An 18537-nucleotide genomic window follows, 5' to 3' on the forward strand; every position below is an offset into this window, starting at 1 on the left:
CCGCAATGTTTGTGGCCGCCCACCATGGACCGCAGTTCTTTTGCGGCCAAGCACCACCCATTGATGGACCTCTGGGTCAACGTGGCACCTATGCCAAACAGGTGAACCACTAATAGTTGGCCCCCTTGATGGCCACAATAAAGAAATGGATGCGGTTGGCGCCTTTCTTTATTTCTAGGGAAGCCAGAAGGCCAAGTGCACCACACGAAGAGCAAGAGACACCTGCAGGGTTAGGGGTTGTTGTTTTTATTTTAATGAACAATGGTGACTGCACCGATTGGTGCTTGGGGTGGTGCTTTTGGTGCTTGGAAGGGGTGCTCTGCACATTATTAAAGGCCGTAAGGCCACAGAGCACTCGTGGGTTGGTGTATCGATGCTGGCATGCGTGCTCTCTCTATGCATAACATCTGCATGTGTTCCTCCAAAAACAGGTCCTGGATCGTAGTGTAAATATCAGCGTAGTCTTGTAAATAATGCTCCCTACCGGCTGTATGTTTAGTTTGAGAATTCTTTCCGCGATTCGGTTATCCTGTGGGTGTGTTTCTGTGAGGAGAAGGGTGCAACGTCGCAGGGGGACATATTTACTCATTTGTGAATATCTGTAAAACTGTCGCACTCAGGGTAGAGTTAATAGTAGAGGGAACTACATCTGAGTGCCACACTAAAATAGGTAAAAATTTATCGGGTCGGGCCGCCCCGAGGGTAGAGAAGGGTGCAATGTTGAGGATATGGGATTTGGCCTCCATATCCGCTTGTAAATATTCCCCTATTTCCCCAATACTCCCCAACTATCCCCAATCCCCCATTCCCTAGTCCCATTGTCTGTAAACAACACTCTGTAGAACCGACCTTCCCCTTCTTCCCCCATTAAATGTCGTGCCCAGGTCCACCGCATCTCACGTAGACAACTTTCGGACATCTTGCTAGTTATTCTTAGTCTATGTCAGTTAAGGACTCGTTTCCATTAATTCTGACTCTTCGTTGCACCAGAATGTGATTGTATGGCACCAGTAGTGAGTTTAGGACCTCCCAATACCTCCCCCCCAACCTCATCTCCGCATCCTCCCATCATCCTCATGAAACAACAACAACAACAACAACAACTACAACAACAACTACAACAACAGAGGGGGGCGGCGCGGCGCGGCGCGGGGAGTGTGCGTCCTCACTCCGGCTTGGTTAGCCGCCATTGCCCATGCGCTCCACGGGGTTACCACGAAGGGGCTGGCTGTCAGCTCCTCGTCAGGGGCGGAGCCCGGTAACCCCCCGCAGCCAGTGAGAAGCGGCGGGCCGATTCCATCTGGGGCGGAGCTAACGAGCCGAGGGCGTGTCACTCCCCGCCGGATATGCGCAGCCACTTACCGGACGTGAGGTCAGATGCGCCCCCAGCTTGGAAAGACAAGTCGCGACCTCCGAGCGCTGAGCGACCTCCCCGCATCTTTGGACCGGACCGGGTCGATTTTGCCCCTGAGCCAAGGTGCACCTTGAGCCATCGAATACCTGCCCCTCCTTGCCATCAATCCCCGTGTGAGTCAGTTTTGTCCCGTTTATCTGTGGTCTGTCGGGAATAAGATAAGTGTGTCTAAGTGCCTATCTTCCTATGCTGTCTCTCTCATCCCTGTAATCTAAACGTTCCGAACTAATATAACCTCCTCCGGAGGCCTTGAGAACTGTACCCCTGGTGTCGTGTCATTTAACCTAGCCGTTGTGTCCTTTCCTTCATTGATCTAGCATAGCGCGACTCGGCCAACGTTCGAGTATAATCGGGTAACTTGTGCGAACACGGCGGCCATTCCGCTCGGCCCATCATAACATCTAAGTCGTGTCCGTAACAGTATGTACAGTATGTATATGTAGATGTATTATATATACTATATAAGAGAGCCGTTGGTGTGTGTGTGTGTGTGTGTGTGTGTGTGTGTGTGTGTGTGTGTGTGTCACCCTTTTTCTCAGAGATGGCTGAATGGATCTTCGTCAAACTTTCAGAGGTTCACCAGTGAGTGCACGGGGGTGTTTTAGGCAAACAAACAAAAAAAATGTGGATTTTGAAATAATCTCTGTAGTGCCGAAGCCTTTTTAATTAATGACACTTATAATTATATACAAGTACACATTCACATAAATAAATACAAAACAAATATTTGAACACAAAAAATCAAACAATTCTGGAAGTGTACGAAGTTGGTCGTAAAGCTTCTTCTTCCTGATGTCATCATACTTAACTCAAAACGTCATGAATGGCACATTCACCAGCATATATTCAACAAAAAGGTGAAATGATGATTTGACATTTGTGATAAATTCTGATTTCGATGTCATTGCTTTTACATTATATTTGCAGTCATTTCAAATATGTTAATGTTTCTTTTTCGCTTGAGCAACGCCGGGTACTCCAGCAAGAAACACTTATATACTTCACTCGGGGAACAAATACAACTTTGGCTGGGGGGGGGGGGGGACATAGGCTATGTGGCCGCGGCCTCATTAGGGGGTGCGGGGGACCGGGAGAGGAGCGTAAATTCTCGATGTAAATGTGTGCGGTGTAGCGCCACCTGGTGATGGTGGCAGAGGGTAGTACAATTTCCTTTTTTATCTGGGCAACACTGAGGTTAAAGCATTCTTAGCACTGGTAAATTTTTCCTCCTTCCCTTCCCCTCTCCCCCAAAACAGAGGAGTATGTCAAAGCCCCCCCCCCCCCCAAAAGATGTATATGTAGCATATCTTTTCCCTCCCACTCCCTTCCCCACCCCGACCCCTTCCACTCACCCCACTCCCTTCCACTCACCCCACTCCCTTCCTCAACCCTCGCTCTCCAGCCTCCCCCCCCTACCCGTCAACGCCGGGTACTCCTGCTAGTGTGTGTGTGTGTATATATATATATATATATATGTATGTATGTATATATATGTATATATTGTTACATTTGTAGGGGGTAGACAATGATTACCTCATAACCAGGTAGATTTGCATAAATAAGCATGCTCTGTATATTGCGATGAAGAAGAAGAACCACCATGTAATAAGTAGGGAGTTTGTATTAGCCCGAATGTCTTGAGGTGTATCTTTGTCCCCATTACGAGGAGTGGGGTATGTTAATTAGCTCAGGGATTATGGGTAATTTATCCCTTGTATGTCGTTACCTCTGTAATTTATTTCCTATGTCCCTTTTGGCACCACACCAGACACATAACCAAGCCACGCAATCGCGTGCATTTAAACACCCTAATTTAAAAGCCATCAGAAATCATGCATGAAGCACTAGGGCTGATAACATTGACTTGGTAAGACACAGAACGGATGAAAGATCCGTGAGGCCATGCCCCGAGGAGCCGTGATTGGGTGGGAGTTGATTGACAGAAGGACTGGTAGGACGTGACTCGCTGATTGGCAAAGCACCCCAGATGATGTCAGAGCCTGGATGATAAAAGAACGCGTGAGTGGACATTTTCCCTCTCCTTCTTGGCTTCTCGATGGAGCAGACATTTTGCCTCGCTTCTCTTCTCTTTGGCTTCACAAGCTGGCGGACATTTCCCCTCTTCTCCTTGGCTTCTCACTCTTGTTACGTGCTCCTCCCCAACCCCCTGGTCACGGTGTACCTCCGAGCCCCGAGAGGACTCACGGCAGAAAAATGTGTTATTCTGTATGTCAAAGATCACTGGTGAAGCCACACCAATGGTTACCAACAAACAAATATTGTATTGAGATCACACAAGAATAACAGTACAACAATAATAGTAATCAAAAGTACAATCAATATATATCCTATGATGGTACCATCAGTTTCATAACATATAACTCACTGTGCTCCAAGTGAGTGAACCAAGAACATTCCCAATGTCTCTTTCCCTGCTTCAAACCAAAGTCGATCCCGGCTTCAAGCCGAAGTCGATCCCGGCTTCAAGCCAAAGTCGATCCCGGCTTCAAGCCAAAGTCGATCCGCTCCAGCGATCGTCAGAACGATGTCTAATCGAGACCAGAATCCCGTTCGGATGACGGTCACAGCCACACGGCCAAAGCTGCACCAAGGCGCCCTCAAGGCGACTGGGATATCCAAAGGCGCCCTCCAGGCGACTGGGAAATCACACCCTCGAGTATGGACGTTTCACGGCTCCCAGTCGGCGAACCTCAGATTTACCTTCAAAATCCGCGTTGCACACACACACACACCAGATAAACGTCTGAATGCGGTGAGAACGGCTGAAGCGAAGCAAAGAAACCTTGCTCGACGCACAAAGCGCGCGAGTCAAAATGGCCGACGGCCCGTACTTGAGAGGTAACGGCACGACGAGGATTCTCTTCGGAATCAATCGCAAAACCTGACACGCAGGTGAATCTGTCACAGCGATAACAACTCTGTCGCAGGAATCCCTTTCCTGGGAAACCCAAAGTTCACTCGTGACTCTTGCTCGCCAATGTTCGCTCCAGACCGCAAAGCAACTATGCTTCTTGTCCGACTCCACTCGCTCCGCCTTCTTTTTTCTCTTCCTCTTCTTCGTCGTCGTCCGGTTCCCGATCCGGTTTCCGGTTTCTTTTAACACTAACTTTTTCACCTTTTGAAAACAGTTCATACACAATAAACCTTTTGAAAACAATAATAGTACATGGAATCAAAAATGTTTACAGTGGATGAAAACCACAACAACGGAAGTGACGAATCCGTAACACTCTGACAGACATTTATCGCTCTCGTGTGCCTTGTCGTACCAAAGACTATAGCGAACGATCGTGATTCCCTCTTGCGCATTCTCGCTCTGAACCTCGTACGAACGGTGGAATTTTGCTCTCGGGCTCAAGAAAGCGATCGGACCAGCAGTGTCCCAAGATCTTGCTGGTGGTCGTGCAGAGGCACAACCACGGCCCGGAAACTGCGGTTTTCCATGTGGAGGACGGGTGGACGAGCACGGTGTGGAAGAGCAAGCTGCATGCCTGCTGTTCACTTCGCACGGGAGGCCTACTTCGCACCAACGGGTGAGGCCTAGTGAAACCAGGGCGGACTGAGGCCTACTCGCACCAAGAACGGAGCCGCATCCAGACTGCGCGCCCGGGGCCTGGATGAGTCCTGACGAGATGCACCGGTCAAGTCGAGCTAAGTGCAATTGAACAACCAGACACATTTGTTTTCAGTTATCCTTGCCTTTCGTCTGTTTTCAAGTCTGTCTGTGAGGACGTCCCAATTTAGGAATCTTAGTTTTATTTCGCCGTGTTTTATTTTGTACTGGTAATTTCTTTAATAAAACCAGTATTTTTGTACAGTTTAATTCCGTTTTTGCTTTAGTTAATTTATTGCAGGATTTGGAGACTGCCGGTGGGATCAAAAAGGTAAGGCTCTGGTTTTTCCCCCTCCCTTGCTTCCCCACGCGTATTCTCCACCATTGAAACTGAACGCCTCGGAGTAACAGTTTGGTCATCCGTGCTACCCTAAGGTGTTCACCAAGGGCAGTCACGCGACAATATTTTATATGTGTATATATATATATATATATATATACATACATACTCAACATAAAAAGAAACTTATCAAATCTTTAGAAGGACAATCATTGAAATCCTCCATGCAAAAATTAAAAATATTTGAACACAGAGGTAAAGTTCAGCTATCTTTACTAAACACATGTCAATAAACAAAAGGTTGCCTCAATCACAAAAATCATGAACATCACAAGGGGTGGTGCAACAAAAGTCACAGCACTGCAACACAAAGGCACGCACCTGAATACAGTCAAATCAAAATGACACAGGAATGGACACAACACTCCTAACAGTCAAGGACAGAATGACAGCAGTCCTCAATATCGTGTGTGTCCTCCCTGAGCTGTGATGCAGGCTGTGCACCTCCGTCCGACGCATGCTCTGTACCAGGCGTCTGATGCGGTCCTGGGGAAGTCTGTCCCACTCCTCCTGCAAGCCTTGAATGAGCATTTGCCGATTGACAGCCGTTGATCTTCTCGATGCAAAATGTCGACCAACCTCATCCCATAAATGCTCAATGGGATTAAGGTCAGGGGAATAAGGCATCCAAGGCATCACCAACACCCTGTTCCTGGAGGAAGTTGGTGGTCAGGTGAGCAGAATGGGGTTGAGCGTTGTCCTCCTGGAAAACTGCGATGTCAGGATGAGCCTGGAGAAATGGCAGCAGATGAGGTCTCAAAACTTCATTGACATAACGCTGACTAGTGAAATTCCCTTCGATGACGACCAGAGGTGTCCTGAAACAGGTGGAAATGCCAGCCCATACCATCACACTGGGTCCTCCCCAACGATTGATCTGGCGAATAAAGCATGATGCATACCTTTCCCCACTTCTGCGCCATACCCGTTGACGCCCATCAGCAGCATGGAGGCAAAATCTGGACTCACCGCTGAACAAGACTGCACTCCACTGTTGCTGTGTCCAGCGGCGATGCTGCAGACATCATCTCAGTCTGTTCCGCCGATGCACTGCGTTCAACACTGGACCTCTGCAAGGACGTTTTGCCACCATGCCCCGACTTCTCAAGGGCCTCCGCACAGTAGATGCGGTTGTTGTGGCGACCTTTTGTCACTGCAGCTATTTGCGTCGCAGGGCGGAAACGATCACGAAGATGCTGCAGCACAATCCAGCGGTGTTGGTTTGGGGTGGTTACCCGTGGTCTTCCTCTTCGTGGACCATCATTCACAGTTCCAGTTTCACCGTAACGCTTGGCCAGGTTGGAAATTGCAGACTGTGAGCAACCAAGACGTTGGCAATTGTTCGCTGGCTTACACCAGCCTCAAGCATCCCAATTGCCCTTAAACATTGTTCAGATGTCAGGCATGGCATCTGAAGTTTCTTGTTGTTTCCCCTGTCAGAAGCCTCTCGACTCTAGGTCTAGGCAGTCGAGACCAGAGTGACTAAAGACAGCAGTAAATGAATGTCTAACCACGAGAACTGAAGGATTTCATTATGAGGACCATTCTTTAAAGGGAAAAATCCCTATACAGAACCACTCAACCATGTCATTGTTGATCAACCAGGTGATTGAAGTGAAGTTCCCGTTACATAATCAGCCATTACACTTGAAGAAACGTGTTTGTAAAGTTGCACATAAAAAAAAATGAAAGTGATAAGTTTCTTTTGATGTTGTGTGTGTGTGTGTATATATATATATTTATATATATATATATATATATATATATATATATATACATATATATATATATATATGCCAAGCTTGTTCAAAATCCCATTACTGGTTCACAAGTTTGTGTGGCAACATAGTTTTTACTTAACATGACCTCTGACCTTTGACGTCTTCACTCCAAAATCTAATCAGTTCATCTTTTCACCATCAACCGTACCTGTACCAAGTTTGACTTGGATCCCTTCAGCCGTTCTTATTGCGGTAACAAAATAATTGTAAGTTAATATGACCTCTGATCTTTGACCTCTTGACCCCAGAATCGAATCATTTTATCTTTACATCATAATATTGAATTACATCAAGTTTGGTGAAATTCCCATGACTGGTTCACAAGTTAGCTTGGTGACAGAATTTTAACCTGAAGCTGTCTGACATTTGACCTTTGACCTCTTGACCCCAAAATCCAATCAGTTCATCTTTTCATCATTATACATACTTGTGCCAAGTTTGAATTAGATCCCTTCAGCCGTTCTCAAGTTATAAACCTATTACAGACTTTGACCATTGACCTTTTGACCCCAAAATAAAATCAGTTCATCTTTGCATCATAATACATACTTGTACCAACTTTGGTCAGACTGCCATCACTGATTCACAAGTTATCGTGGTAACAGGAATTTAACCTAACATAACCTCTGACCTTTGACCTCGTGACCCCAAAATCGAATCAGTTCATCTTTACCTCATTAAACATACCTGCACCAAGTTTGATGAAGATCGCTTCAGCCGTTCTCAAGTTATCGCGGCAACGAAAACCTATCACGGAAGGATGGACGGACAACCTGAAAACATAATGACTCTGACGACTTCGTCGGCATAGACATAAAAAATGGCACTTTGTTTCTCCTTTTCCCATCTTTGGGACTGCCTTCCACACACTCTTCAATGTCATTTTTCCTTATGGATCTTCAAGCCAGCTTTTCATCACCATTTCAGTCATCCCCCATCCAAAGCCATGATCTTTTCCACACCCGCTAAACCACTCACACCTCTCCCAAAATTTTGCTTGTGTATCCATCTTGTCCACCCATTGCATTCTCCCCTAACCCTCATCATTACCTGCATCCCTTGTTTGTCCGTCTCTGTCTACCTTTTCGCTCCAACCTGTTTTTGGTGTTTCCCCTTTCTCCTGCTGTTCCATTTGTTATATTGTAATCTGTTCTGTGTCCTAACTCTTCCAATAACCTAGACAATGTATAAAAAATATATATATTTTAGCTATATATAGTACAGTCGGGCCCCACTATTCACAGTTCCTCTAGTCACGGGTTCTGCATATTCGCGGTTGATAAATTGCGACTTCCTTCTCTATTCGCGGCCATGTGTCCCGTGAACTCGCGTTTCTTTTGCGGAAGCAATTTTTTTTTTCCCTTTTTCCATGAGCCACCAGCATGACAGTTATGCCCGTCTTTCACCAGCCATGCACAAAGCAGCTGGACATATGCAAAATAACATCTATGAGCTGCGAGCATGACCTGCTTCTACATTCGCAGTACTGTGCTACGCACTTTCATGGTCGCATTAAAATACAGTACGTATTTTAGCCACACTATAAGCGAGCTTCGCGTGACGTCTCACCACCTGCGTAACACGTCATCACCCGTGAGTTGCTGTATAGGATGAAAACACTTCATCGTATCTGCGACATGACCTGCATACATTCGCCACCGTGTGCTTCGCGTTTTCATGGCTTTCGCGGCCGCAAATTTTAGCCGCACAACAAGCGAGCTTCGCGGGATATCCCACCAGCTGCACTAACAAGTCATTCCCTGCGAGTTATAGAATGAAAACACTTCATTAAATCTATTACTGTAATTAGCAGCTGCTCAATACGGCATCATCCAATAACATCCCCCACAAACAATGGGCAGACTACTCACCCATCCCACAGATACCCACAATGCCCACATTCATACATATATAGACTGTCTTTGGTCTCAATCATTCTTCTCATCACATTGCTTTGACCTGCGTTTTTGCCTCTAACTCTGCTCATCGTTCAATCATGGCTCCCAAGTGCAAGACCAATGCCGGAGATGCGTCGACTACCAAGAGGCAGAGAAAAGTGATGACCCTCAGCACCAAATTGGAGCTGCTCAACCGGCTTTCGAAAGGAGAGTGCGCGACCTCTGTGGGCAGGCTTTAAGGCGTAAATGAATCCATCGGCATCGCTACATATGGAAGCAGAATGCAATTCATGAAAGTGTTGCAGTGAGCGATGCAATGAGTATGAAGGTGGTCACCCATGTCCGGCATGTCCACATAGAAAGGATGGAGAAGACCCTCAGCATATGAATCGAAGACAACACACAGATGAGTATGCCGCTGAGTGGACCTCTCATTCGTGCAAACGCAAAAGGGGACTTCATGCTGCCAGTTTGCAGAGGGGGGTGCTGAAACCCATGATGCTGAATCGTTCCCTGAACCCGCTCACCGAGGAGAAGTTGGAGGCCATTGCAAAGCTGTCCAAAGAGGAGGCGAGCAGTGATGAGGAGGTGCCGACGTCCAACCTCACAGTCCAGTTCCTGGGAGAGGTGCTGCAGGACATGCGGGCGATTGCCAACATGGTGCAAGATGCAGACCCAGTCATGGTGTGGTACCACAAGTTCCAGAGGGGCTTGGATGATGTGCTGCTCCTCAACAAAGAGCTACATCGAAAGCTGCGGCAATCTGCCAGGCAGCTCTCCATTACACATTTCTTCCGCCCTGCTCCCTCCACATCAAGACCATCAGCACCTTCTGCTGCCTGTCCTGCTGCCCTCCCACATCCTCACCAGTGTCCTCGCCGGCTTCTCCCTTAGTGCACGGCTTTGCAGGACCATCATTTGGGTCATCCTCAGAGTTCGAGGAATTAATGGGATTTTAATTAATCATCATAATCATTTGAAAAGTTGCATGTGATTGTAAAATACAAATTAGAAACGGTACATACTGTTGTTGTTTTTTTAGTTTCACAGTACGGTATCGTTGGACTTTTGATAAACTGTAAGCGCATTCCTTCAATAATTTGCAAACGGAACCTGGTGTTGTCGGTTTTTTCATTTGTAAGCATTTTAAATGAAACTAATGATGTGCATTTGCAGTCGAAAACATTTCAAACTTTAAAAAGTTTCCTTTATGAATCAGGAACCGCCAGGAACCTATAACCTATCCCCCTTTTCCGCATTGAAACAATGGCACGGCATACATTCGCGGGATTTTCGTCCACATTCCTGTGATTTTCGACATTCACGGGATTTTCATTGACATTCACAGATTATCGTCAACATTTGCAGAATTTGCCTCGTCATTCATGGTTTGTTCCTCGACATTTGTGAATTTTTACGATTCGGGAACCAATCCCCCCTTTTCCATTGAAACAATGCCTCACCATTTGCGGTTTTGTAATTCACGGCACTTTCCAGGAACGTATCCCCCGCGAATAGCAGGGTTGAGGTGTTCTGTATTTAAAACGACGCTATAACGAAAATATGTTAATCGGGGAGATGTTAAGTGGGGGTATTACTTACTGTATTGGGCGGAAATATCGCCACCTTTGGTGGTAGCCGGTATTACAAATCATTTCTCAATATAATGGAACCTTCTCCAAATTATGATTGAGTACGGTATGTTCCTGTGTTGTGATCAATAAAAAAAATTTTTCTTGGACGCATCTTTGTGATCACAATAAAGTTGTGATCAATAAAAAAATTTTTAAATGACTAATTATAAAGTGCATTCCCAAGAACGTGCCACAACACATTGCCCACAGAGTGGGCAGAGAAGGGTTCTCCCACTGATTAATAAAATAATGTAACTCACCAAAACGTATCAAATATATTTATTTATTCAAATTCACAGTCTAATGCTCCAAAGGAAAATAGGATTTCATAAAATATAAACTACAATCATTGCTCCAGTGTTTGGTACAACAGCCATAAGAGATCAACAGTACAGTAACAAGTTATGTCGTTTGAAATGATAAATTCACAGAATTAGAGGCATCAACATAAAGTGAACTGTATCACCCACCTGCCCAGGTGCGTTCGGGGATTATTTCAAGTCCCGAACAACCTCCCCTAATCTGCTAGTGGCTGGTTTATAGGCAGAATTTTTTTCCAAAGGAAAAATAAATTGCTATGATGAAAAAGAACATCTATCAATTTGGGGGAAAATGACATATAGAGGAGGTGGAAACAATAGAAAGAAGTCAAATCGATTACATTTTCCAATTTTTTACAGACTAAAAGTTAAACAGGCAATGGATGTAGTGAAGATGTTGCTTGAAAGCACACCACTAAAATGAACAATGGACTGAACGTAAATCAATCAGGCTGCAGTCACCAGTAGATAGTAAGAGCTTGGTCAATCGGTTTCCGGCAGAGTGGGCAGCGTCGCGAATGGAATGGTCCTGATGTTATGCAATCGGAACAGGACTGGCAAAGGCAGAAATGGCGACAGGGCATCAGGAGTGACTGACGTGGAGTGGAAAGGCAAATGGTGCATAAAGTATTCTCTGCTGGTTCACACTGTTCTCTGCATGAACTTCCTGCTTGCTCATTGTCCCTTTCTTCCCTGTTAATTTTCCTCGCATTTTCCTGATAGCTTCCTCTCTCCCACCCATTTAAACCATAGCCCCTTCTCTCCCTTATATTTGCCCGATAGCCCTCTCTCTGCCACCCATTGGCCTGATTTCCCCTTCTCTCTCGCTCATTTGCCTCATTGCCCCTTCTCTCCGGCTCATTTGCCTCATCGCCCCATCTCTCTGGCTCATTTGCCTCATCGCCCCATCTCTCCGGCTCATTTGCCTCATCGCCCCATCTCTCTGGCTCATTTGCCTCATTGTCCCGTCTCTCAGGCTCATTTGCCTCATTTCCCCCTCTCTGCCACCAATTGGCCCGATTACCCCTTCTCTCCGGCTCGTTTTCACGATATCTCCCTCTTTCCCACTCATGTCCGTGATGCCTTCTCTCTTCCTCCTGTGCTCTTCTATTCCTGTACAGTTTTTCAAATACAACAGCAAGGAATAAGAAACTAAACAGTGAGAGTGATGATATAGAAATCAAGGCAGGCACAAAAGGTGACACAGGAATGGACATAGATAAAAAGCAATTAAAGTCAAATAAATTGTACATACTAGCATAACCGCACCCAACCATCACAACAGTGGCGACTGCATCAGAAAAGGTCACAACATTCTGATGAATAGTTGCAGGTAAAGTTGTCAAGAAATTCTTCAAGATCATGAAAAGGTCAAAAAAAGTCTCTGCAGACATTGCAGCGCATGTCAAAACACCATTGAAAATGTTTCCTATAGAAGTCGTGGTCAGATGGTACACAGGTAAGAATGAGCTTGAAGTCAGCGCAAACAAAGCTTGAGCCAAGGTAACAGACAGGTAACAGAAGGCAGTCAGTGCAGTTGTTATAAAGTTACCAAGAGCTGTGACCAGGATGCGGGGGAAGACTATCAACAGGTCACGGAAGTTGAAAATGATCTGGGTTAAGATATTGAACAATATCAAAACCATTTGGCCTAAAGCAAAGTTCATTTCAAAAAGTAGGACCACCAGGTCAAAGATCACCGTCATCCAAGCCATTGAGCAGTTAGATCAACCAGTCACCACAGGGTAAAGGACAGCACAACGATCATTTCATTTCCTGTTGAAAATACAAGGATTATGGGTAAAGAATCCGATTTGTGAATTCAACATGCAAACAAAGATGAGGGTTTCAATGCTACCGCCACCACCTCTCCCTACGCTGCCCCTTCCATTCAGAGGTGGATTAAGATTGGTTTGGTAACACCCCCCCAAAAAAAATCATACTGCGTTAACACCCCCCAAAAACCACGAATCCATGAAAATGCATTAACACATGGACTCTATGAATGCTACACCGAGTTAATAAAGGATACACTAGGACTAGGTATCAATGAATACCGGACTCAATGAGCGAGTGTTAAATTTTGTTCGGTTGTAAAACCGAGGGCTTCGTTGCATTTTAGTTTGACAGTTCCAGTTGCTCCCCACCCTCCCCTCTGCCCTCCCCAGGTGACCGAGAGTACTGCAACCTTTGGGTAGTCTCCATGACCTGCATCAGAGTCCAATACCTACCGTCCCGTCCCAATGTTTACTCACCACTGGCATTACGGGGTTTAAAGTGTGATGCAAAGATATAACAGATGAAGCATGGTGTACTTTGGTAAGCAAATTTTAAAATAAATAAACATTAAAAAAAAAGGAAAAAATATATAAATCGACCTTACCTTCAGGACATCTTTCTTTACCTAATACATGTTCCAAACATGTAGACTGTAGAGGTTTGTTTTTTTGCAAGCCCCTTGCATCCATTCTGCTAAAAGAAGTTGAAAGCAAATATTTAACAAAATGATCCTGACCCTTTCATACAAAATGATCCTGACCCTTTCATACAAAATGATCCTGACCCATTCATACAAAATGATCCTGACCCATTCATACAAAATGATCCTGACCCTTTCATACAAAATGATCCTGACCCTTTCATACAAAATGATCCTGACCCTTTCATACAAAATGATCCTGACCCTTTCATACAAAATGATCCTGACGCTTTCATACAAAATGGTCCTGACGCTTTCATACAAAATGATTCTGACCCATTCCTACAAAATGATCCTGACCCTTTCATACAAAATGGTCCTGACGCTTTCATACAAAATGATCCTGACCCATTCATACAAAATGCTCCTGACCCTTTCATACAAAATGGTCCTGACGCTTTCATACAAAATGATTCTGACCCATTCCTACAAAATGATCCTGACCCATTCATACAAAATGCTCCTGACCCTTTCATACAAAATGGTCCTGACGCTTTCATACAAAATGCTCCTGACCCTTTCATACAAAATGGTCCTGACGCTTTCATACAAAATGATCCTGACCCTTTCATACAAAATGATTCTGACCCATTCCTACAAAATGATCCTGACCCATTCATACAAAATGCTCCTGACCCTTTCATACAAAATGGTCCTGACGCTTTCATACAAAATGATTCTGACCCATTCCTACAAAATGATCCTGACCCATTCATACAAAATGATCCTGACCCATTCATACAAAATGATCCTGACCCATTCATACAAAATGATCCTGACCCATTCATACAAAATGATCCTGACCCTTTCATACAAAATGATCCTGACCCTTTCATACAAAATGATCCTGACCCTTTCATACAAAATGATCCTGACCCTTTCATACAAAATGATCCTGACCCTTTCATACAAAATGATCCTGACCCATTCATACAAAATGATCCTGACCCATTCATACAACATGATCCTGACCCATTCATACAAAATGATCCTGACCCATTCCTACAAAATGATCCTGACCCATTCCTACAAAATGATCCTGACCCATTCATACAAAATGATCCTGACACATTCATACAAAATGATCCTGACCCTTTCCTACAAAATGACCCTGACCCAGTGACCCATTCATACAAAATGATCCTGACCCATTCATACAAAATGATCCTGACCCTTTCATACAAAATGATCCTGACCCTTTCATACAAAATGGTCCTGACGCTTTCATACAAAATGATTCTGACCCATTCCTACAAAATGATCCTGACCCATTCATACAAAATGATCCCGACCCATTCATACAACATGATCCTGACCCATTCATACAAAATGATCCTGACCCATTCCTACAAAATGACCCTGACCCATTCCTACAAAATGACCCTGACCCAGTGACCCATTCATACAAAATGATCCTGACCCATTCATACAAAATGATCCTGACCCATTCATACAAAATGATCCTGACCCATTCATACAAAATGATCCTGACCCATTCATACAAAATGAGCCTGACCCATTCATACAAAATGATCCTGACCCATTCCTCCAAAATGATCCTGACCCATTCATACAAAATGATCCTGACCCATTCCTACAAAATGATCCTGACCCATTCATACAAAATGATCCTGACCCATTCCTACAAAATGATCCTGACCCATTCATACAAAATGATCCTGACCCTTTCATACAAAATGATCCTGACCCTTTCATACAAAATGATCCTGACCCTTTCATACAAAATGATCCTGACCCTTTCATACAAAATGATCCTGACCCTTTCATACAAAATGATCCTGACCCTTTCATACAACATAATCCTGACACTTTCATACAAAATGATCCTGACCCTTTCATACAAAATGATCCTGACCCATTCCTACAAAATGATCCTGACCCATTCATACAAAATGATCCTGACCCATTCATACAAAATGGTCCTGACCCTTTCATACAAAATGGTCCTGACCCTTTCATACAACATGGTCCTGACCCTTTCATACAAAATGGTCCTGACCCTTTCATACAAAATGGTCCTGACCCTTTCATACAACATGGTCCTGACCCTTTCATACAAAATGGTCCTGACCCATTCCTACAAACGTGAGGTGGAGCAGGAGGAGAGGGAGAGTGGAGCAGGAAAAGGGGTGCTTGGGGAATAGGAGGATGGGTGAGCAGGACGGGGAGGGGGGGGGGGGGAAAGGAGGGAGGATAGTGAGGATGGAGGAGGAGGAGGAGAGGGAGAGTGGAGTAGGAAAAAGGGTGAGTGGGGAGTAGGAGGAGGAGGAAGCAGGAGGAGAGGGAGCAGTAAGAGGGGGTGGGAGAGCAGGAGGATGGTGAGGGAAGGGGGGAAGGAGGGAGGATGGTGAGGGTGGGGGGGGGGGAGAGGAGGAGGAGGAGGAGGACAGGTAGAGGGGAGCAGGCGGGAGAGCAGGAGGGAGCAGTAAGCGGGGGTGGGAGAGCAGGAGGATGGTGAGGGTGGGGAGGAGGAGGACAGGTAGAGGGGAGGAGGAGGACAGGTAGAGGGGAGCAGGCGGGAGAGCAGGGGGGTGTCTATTACCAATAAGCTTGCAAAGCACTCGCCAAGTGGCTTAAGCCAACGAAACGGTTGCTCAGGAACGGATGGCTTGGCAAGCGACAGCAAGCAATTGTAAAAGTTTGACCGTTCAGAAGAGATCCTCTTACAAAGGTAAACCTCTAACCACTGCAAAAGGTACAATGAATTGCTCGCACAGCAACCGGAATCCTGATGTGCAAGCCGAATGGCAGGTTTGAACACAAACAGGAACCAAACACAACAGCGTTAGCATTTCGCGAAATAGTTAACGGAACGATGAAAATAAATTGGTAGCATCGGACGAGGTTTCAAAGAAAATGTTTTTAAATTAGTCTGGTGTAAATAAGTAACACTACTTGCGCACATCTCTGACTTAGAAATAGTATTTTCTTTTACCCCAGTCAACAGCACAACCTCCGGTTTGCAACTCCCGGAAATTACGTCACGTTTCATATTCAAACTTGTTTTTCATTTCCACGCCAGTCTCACATATCGCACTAACTCAGCTTTTCCTTCACCCAATTAATTGTTAATTAAGATGTGGTTAAAGTATGCCTGAAAAGGCTTAACCGAATCTGCTGATAAGGAAGAAAACACCTCGTCGATGAAGGATGAAAGATACTTATTTAAGATCAATACACATTTATTTTCAAAGATATATAATAGAAATAAAATAAATAAACAATTAATACTCTTGCAAATACACTTTGATGGTTTCCATTTCAAGCAGGCGTCACTCACGCCGAAAAGCAAATAATACGTACAGCTTTTACACCGCCCGGAAAGTTTCATAACCGTCGTTGAGCCCTACCGATGACATCTATAAAAAGGCCTGCAAATTGCCTTCTATACATAGAATACAATCTATATGATAGCCTGTGGCTGCTGGGTGCATCAAGTTTGGTTTGACCACGGTGGTGCTGGTGCTGGTGCTGGTGATGCAGTGCCAGTGATGCAGTGCCAGTGATGCAGTGCCAGTGATGCAGTGCCAGTGATGCAGTGCCAGTGATGCAGTGCCAGTGATGCAGTGCCAGTGATGCAATGCCAGTGATGCAGTGCCAGTGAGTGCCCCTGTTAGGTGTTAGGTGTTACCAGATATCTGGTACTCATTTTGCCGACCACGTAATTCAACCCACCTGGTGTAGTGGTGTTATACATCTCAAGACCTCAAGCCAGCCATCCCAACCGCTAAACCACCCACCAACCTATCATGGCGACGGTTTGATTCCGGGATTTGTGACCATTTTGTTTCACGCAGGTGGGTACATAGTCAATGTTTTGAAAAAAAAACTTCCTTTTACCAGTTTTATGAAAAAATTCGATCAATCTTTCGATCGTGAATTTGCACGAAATCTCACATCAGATCATTAGCCATTCACTATCGGAATCGCACATAGCTCTCATCGCATGAGCTCATAAAATATCTGACAAAGCCACGAGGTCATAGCCATCGCGCTCACGTGATTAATTCACGTGACCTCATGCGACTTCAAGTGGATTCGAGGAGGCGCGGGATGGCGTGGCCCGGAAATTTCTGTTCACGTGGGTAATGGACACCATTTTGTATCCATCGATCATTCATTGAATGAGCACACGATAGCTCATCATTCTTTTTCAAATGACATGATGCACCAATCGCTCAGAGAAGGGTTTCAAAATGTGTAGACACCTGCATATGTCGGTGGGAAAAACATTCGGGACATCTTAAGGATTACAATTACGTGTATGTTTACAGCACGTGTGAGGGATTACATACACATACAGTCACGTGAAAAAGTAAGTACACCCCATGTAAAGTTTTGACTTTTTCAACATATTTCAACATACTGTAGCGGCTGCCGCTGGGTTTTCACAATCGCCTTGCACCTATCAAGGACGCGGAGCGATCACCATGCCGGGCTCGTCCAGGACGCCCGGGCAGGCCCGCGCTCAACTTGCCAGGCCTCGGTCGGGACGCCCGGGCATGCCCGGGCATGCCCGGGCAGGCTCGCCCTCAACTTGCCAGGCCGCAGCCAGGACGCTGGGCCACGCCCCCTGGCGCCGGGCCGGGGCAAACCCCCCGGGATAATAGATATATATTGCTGCCCGATAAAAGGGTTTTCAGAGTGCCTGAGTGTTTGATTTGATTAAAGCAACTCGGATGAATTCCAGCTTTTTGTCGCGTCCATTCTTCCGATCGACGTGGGAGCCCCAGCTCCTTCATTGGTGACCTACCGACATGGACACGGCAGTCGCCCTTAAACTGCCTACCTTCTGGGAGGCTCACGCGGCGGTTTGGTTCGCACAGGCGGAGTCCCTGTTCGCCCTGCGAGGCATCACGGCCGACGACACCCGCTTCCACCATGTGGTAGCTGCGCTCGGTTCGGCTACCGCGGCCCGCGCCCTGAGCCTCCTCGAGAGCCCGCCAGCCGCTGACAAATACGGCGCGATTAAGAAGCTTCTCCTCGATGCTTTCGCCCTCCCATCGGCGGAACGCG

At 45.7% G+C, this 18537-nt stretch overlaps 1 long non-coding RNA gene across 8 annotated transcripts; it reads right to left on the reverse strand.

The window, feature by feature from the left end:
- Positions 1-10964: 10964 nt before the first annotated feature.
- On the reverse strand, positions 10965-16517 carry LOC144892371 (uncharacterized). 8 transcript variants are annotated; one of them, XR_013623571.1, is made up of 4 exons: positions 16457-16513; positions 16064-16207; positions 13405-13493; positions 10965-12797 (listed from the first exon to the last, which is right to left on the reverse strand). It is a non-coding gene; the product is annotated as an uncharacterized LOC144892371 (long non-coding RNA). The 8 variants fall into 8 exon arrangements; XR_013623570.1 differs by having other exon boundaries at positions 13405-13490; positions 16457-16504; XR_013623568.1 differs by having other exon boundaries at positions 16064-16249; positions 16425-16504.
- Positions 16518-18537: the final 2020 nt, after the last annotated feature.

The sequence above is a fragment of the Myxine glutinosa genome, chromosome 5, assembly GCF_964187855.1.
Source record: "Myxine glutinosa chromosome 5, kmMyxGlut1.1, whole genome shotgun sequence".
In the NCBI taxonomy this organism is placed as follows: Eukaryota; Metazoa; Chordata; class Myxini; order Myxiniformes; family Myxinidae; genus Myxine; species Myxine glutinosa.